Genomic DNA, 5769 nt, shown 5'->3' with positions numbered 1-5769 from the left:
TAAATATTAACTACAATCTTTAAAAATATTTTATACAAGAAAATATTTAAATTTATGCAAAACTCAGAAGCTACATTTATTAAATTTCATACATATGACCATGCAAACTAAGAGCTTAACTTAATTATATTAACTTAATTATATTTTCAACCTGCATATAACCATAATGAAAGCATTTGTTTAATTAAAATGAATAAATAGTACATTATTTCAGGATGTATTTTCTTTTCTAGCATTAAAAGTAAAGATAATTATAAAGTAGAAAAAATATAAAGTTATCTTTGAATATAATTTTAAAGTATCCCAAAAATACTTAAGACATTTATGTATATGACATTGATTGGGAATTAATTCATTTCTCATCACCTGATCACTCCTGAAATCAATAACTAAGTTGTAAGAATTCAAGAGGACCCCAAATTACCCCAAAACTTTGAAAAATGTCCATCAATTTGCTGGATTCTTCTACTAGTTCAAAGCCACAGGGTAAAATGTGCACTGATTCACATCTATTTCTCCTGAAAAGGATGGGGAGAAAATGGCAGACACACAGAGCCTCATTGGCGTCCTCCCAAATGTTAAGGAGTAAGAACTGGAGGAAATAGTAAGCCATGAGCCAAATTAAGAACACTATTACTGAAAGAAAAGTGGCACAGGACTAATCACACACACACACATCTGGGATAAAAAGTGGGTTTATGGTCAGGAGCCTGACAAGGCTGCTCTGCACAGAGAGAGGGACAGCAGCAGCAAGCAGGGACAGCAGCAGTGACTCCCCCTTGGAATGTTACCTCTTATAGGCTAGAATCATGGCTGGGGCTAGGGGCAGATTTAGTTTTGACTGACATAGTGAGCATCTCCTGATCTTGTGGAAGGCAAGTCTTGTTTCTTGGAAACAAAGGCAGGCAGTTTCCCTATCTCTCCGAAGGTGGTGGTGGCTGGATGGGGGACAAGAAAACCAGCATGTCCTTTTATCTTCTCAAGGAGAGAACAGGGAAATCACTACATCCCTATCTCAGGGGCTGGAAAGTTGCCTCCCAACTCTCAATAAGAAGACAGGGGGAGACCGGCACGTCTCCAGACCAGTAAGTTTTATCTTGGGAATAAGAACAGTATTCATAAAGTGGGGGTGGGGGAAAAGGAAGATGGTTGCAATTATGCTAACAATTACCTGGGTCTGTTGTCACCAGCACTTGAAAATGATGTTTTTAGAAAGCTAAATGTAATAGGGCAGCACTAATTTAAGGAAATAGCCACCACCACATTCCTCTCTTTTGGCCATCTGTCTATCCTGTAACTTAGTATAGGGTATAAGATGAGGGCCCAACATGATAATCCTTTTCCATATGACTGAGAATGTTAATCCTTTTTGTGAACATACACCCATATTTACACAAACATGCACAGCTTATTAGGTAGCTATTTGGAAGGTAATGTGAATCAAGAAATGGAATGTAGGACAAAGAGTGTATGTGCATAGATAATAAAGAGTTCAACTTTGTGTCAGAAAGTATCAAGTGAACATATCCATTGAAAAATGAGGGCAAAAACTATGAAATGGGCTGCAGAGATGTGGAGGTCAGTGCCATTTTAGAGAAGTTGAAATGATACATTTTGTCGTCATCACTTGCAGGGGACAAGGAAGCCTATGACCAAGAATGGAAACAGACAATGACACACACAGCTGACACTGAAAAGTGTAAGGCTGAGCTGGGGTGTGGTGGGCATATGCCTGTAATACCAGTTACTCAGGAGCCTGAGCAGGAGGATCACAAGTTCAGAGCCAGCCTCAGTAATTTAATGAGGCCCTAAGAAACTTAGTGAGACCCTCTCTCCAAATAAAATATAAAAAGTGCTGGGGATGTGGCTCAGTGGTTAAGTGGTCCTGGGTTCCATCCCTGGTACAGAAAAAAAAATGTAAGGCTGCACATTCTATTTCTCAGGTGGGATTAGGTGAGAAGAACCCCCACAATCAATAATCTGGTGGTTTTAAACAGGTTCAGTACTGACACATAGTGGAACACTGGCATGTTCAAATTCCACATTGTTCAATCTTTTTAAATATTTATTTTTTTATTCTAATTAGGTATATATGACAGCAGAATGCATTGTGATTCATTGTACACAAATGGAGCACAAGTTTTTATTTCTATGGTTGCACACAATGTAGCATCACACCATATATGCAGTCATACATATACCTAGGATAATGTCCATCTCATCTATTCAAGCTCTGACATCATAATTTTTTCCTGTCCTTCATGGAATCATCACAGGAGTTAAATAAGATCATGGAAGTAAAGTTTATGGAATACTTAAAGAACCAAGGAAGGAAAGGTGATGCTTAAAGAGGGAAGTTGAAAAGCAGATTCTGGCCTCCTCGACCATGCTTGAGGCAACAATATTTAGGGCCCCAAGAGGACTTAGTTTCCAACAAATACAAATTAAACTGCCATAAGAAGGTAAACATAATGTGCATTTAAATACACATCAAGTAAAAAGGAAGGAAAATGCAGACATGAGAAGAAAAGAGAAGTAAAATGGTTGAGAATGATATAAACACTTGCTCAGATAGAGATTTCTACTTAGAAATGAAAAATTAAATTTACAAGAGTGACTGCTGACCTGAGTTGTTTGAATCTTAGCATTGACCTGGGAGAACAGACTATCATTTAAAGCCAAGTTATGGTTTTCAAGAGGAACACATGATAAGTTAGTGGTTTAAGAGCTTCAGACAGAAACTTCAATTAAATAATTTAAATTATGCCTTCAAGTTTAGCTAGAATTAACAAACAGGACACCTTCCCATCAGGTCATTGAGATTATCTTTTACATCAACTACACTCTCCATTTCAGTTTTTATTTATCGGAAATTTTCTGTTTGAATAGAAACATGGAAAGAAATATCTGCAATGATAATCAAATATCAAACTCAACATTTATATTGGATAAAATTATATATGTATCACAAGGTTTACCATGATACAGAGAATAGAATTGTCTCCTTACTCAACACTCTTCTCAGAACTCCCTTCACCTCTCTGTTCCTCAGGCTGCAGATGAAGGGATTCGGCATGGGAGTCACCACTGTGTACATCAGAACCATAATAGAATTTTTCACATCAGAGTTGTTAGATGATGAACATAAGTAGAGACCATAGAACAGTGACACCACAGACAGGTGGGAGCCACAGGTGAAGAAGGTCTTGTAGATACCGCAAAAAGAAGGAAACTTGAATATGGAGGGGAAAATTTGTGCATAGAACATGGTGATCAGAAGGAATGGAATGACAATAATGAGTCCTCCCATGATAAGTATCATCAACTCATTCACATGAGTATCAGAGCAAACCAGTTTCAGTAGAGCAGATATGTCACAGAAAAAGTGTAAGATCAGGTTGTCTGAACAGAAAGTCTGGCCATGAGCAGAGTGTGCAACATGGAATGGAGCATGGTCAGCACCCGGGACAGCACCACCAGGGAGAGACAGCTCAGGGCAGCAGTGTAGTACAAGAAGCAGATGGCTGCACAGCTGTCATAGGTTATGAACTCCACACAGGAAAGGAGAACAAGGAGAAAGCTCTTCTGGTTTCCAAACAGCAGGAGGAAGTAAATTTGAATTAGGTAGGCTGCAAAGGGAATGGATGGAACTTGACTCTGCTTGTTCTGTAATAGTTTAGGAATGTTCACGTAGGAAAAGCAGAGATCAGAGAAAGACAAGTTGCTGAGAAACAAATACATGGTTATGTGGAGATGAGAATCCAGCAAATGGGAATGATGATGATGCGGTTCCCCAGGATGATGGTAAGATACATGGAAAGAAATAGGGCATAGAACAGGTTCTGGTGTCCTGGCTGGATAGGCAGGCCCACAAGGAGGAACTCTGAGTTGAGAGTTTGGTTCCGTCCTGTCATCCTCTATCTCCAGTATCTTTCAGAGAAAATAATTTTTAAAAATCCCTCAACAATCCAAAGAAATGAACATAGTTCTATTAACATACATTATCTGATACTCATTCTATAACAATTAATCTCATTTTCTTTATAATAATTGGAATCTTTAATGCCCGAATGTCTATTCTCCGCATCATCATTGATGTCTTTTTCTTAACTTCTAGGGAACATGTTTGAATATTTTATCCTTTCCTAAACATTCTTATCTATTGGCTTTTGGGACAAAATGCTTTGTTATTTTTTATACCTGCCTGACTGCTAATCCCAGGGAAACATAACTGACTCCTGTTCCATCTGTGTCTTATATGTTGATGTTCTTCAAGGATTTTTAATATGCCATTATTATAAATCTATATACACCCCCAAGAAAAACTCATCTACTCCAATGTCTTAGATTACCATTTTAAACTCAGACGTAGGGTCTGGGGATGTAGCACGGTGATACAGTGCTTCTCTAGTATGCTCAAGACTCTGGATTTGATCCCCAGTGGTCCAAAAAATAAATTACAAAATAAAATAAAAATCAGTAAGCAACCAATAAATCTCTGTGTCCCATAATGACTAATGACTCTCATCAGATTGCACTGCGTCTGTTCCACCCTCCTATTCATCTACTCTCTCATATTTCAGAAAAGGAATGCAGCATCAGATCTGAAGTCTGTGAGCTGTTTCTTTCATTCTTTTCTCTTACCACCAACTCCAACATACCACATCACATATATTCCACTACTGATCACAAGGCCACATTCCTAGTCCATGATGTCATCTTATCTCACCTGGACTATTCAAGAGTCTTTTAAGTCATGTCCCTGTTTCTATGCCTCAATACCCTTCACTTTCAATATGCTTCAATTACACAGTAGCATTGTAAGTAGAAATCGATCAACTCTCTCCTTATTAGTGCTTCAGAGGATTGGCATTGCTCTTAAGATAATGTTCCCTTTGAAGGCACAAATGTTGCTTTATTACCTGACCTGCATCTACCTCCACTTTCTCACCTGTCCACACAGTGATAATTGTACTCTACTCTGCAGCAATTATGGAATTAATAGCATCTCATACATGCTGTTTCTCCTGCCAATCAATTTGTCCTTCTGCTCTCTCTTCACCTGGCTTACCCACACTGACTTTCAGGCATATTACATGACACTTGCTAAGCTAAAACTCCCTTGTGTCACGTGCTAGGGGAGTCCTGGAGTACTTTCCACAATATCCTCTTCTCATGTCATATCACTGGTGTCTGGATCACAGGTTGATAGCTGACTTCCCACCAGGTTGTGAACTGCACACAGAAAAGGCCATGTCTGCTTTACACCTGCAATAGGGCAGCCCCTGGCATGGTGTTCGATGTGGCCAATGCTTCATCTATATTTGTTGGCTGTCCTTCAGGATGAGACATGTCCCTTCAACTTTAAGGAAGTCAACTCTCCTTAAGTAGAATAATCGCTACTTTCATCCACCCAGAACACAAACTCTCTAGACTTCACCACCTAGCACTACATTTTGTCACTGCATTACCAACTTCTCTGATGTAGCTTTCTATTCATGGAAAATATTGGGGTCCATCAGATGTCCTGTCCTTTTCAGCAATACTGATGTGAATGAAACATTCTTCCACTTTAATACAGAAGATGCCATCAAATTGATGTTGTTAAAATAAATCTGAAAGCATTATGTAAATTATTATAAAAGGAGAGGAAAGAAACATATTTTTTAAAACTATCATTTGAGTTCTTCCTCAGAGGAATTAGCCATATATGATGGCAAATTTTATGTGTCAGCTTTGCGCGGTCCTGAGGCCAAGTTTTCATTGCCA

At 38.6% G+C, this 5769-nt stretch overlaps 1 pseudogene; it reads right to left on the bottom strand.

Annotated features, from left to right (window-relative positions):
• Nucleotides 1-2974: 2974 nt before the first annotated feature.
• On the bottom strand, nt 2975-3914 carry LOC144256169 (olfactory receptor 1468-like; annotated as a pseudogene).
• Nucleotides 3915-5769: the final 1855 nt, after the last annotated feature.

This window comes from Urocitellus parryii, chromosome 7 (genome assembly GCF_045843805.1).
Source record: "Urocitellus parryii isolate mUroPar1 chromosome 7, mUroPar1.hap1, whole genome shotgun sequence".
In the NCBI taxonomy this organism is placed as follows: Eukaryota; Metazoa; Chordata; class Mammalia; order Rodentia; family Sciuridae; genus Urocitellus; species Urocitellus parryii.
This window is presented reverse-complemented; position numbering and strand designations above follow the sequence as displayed.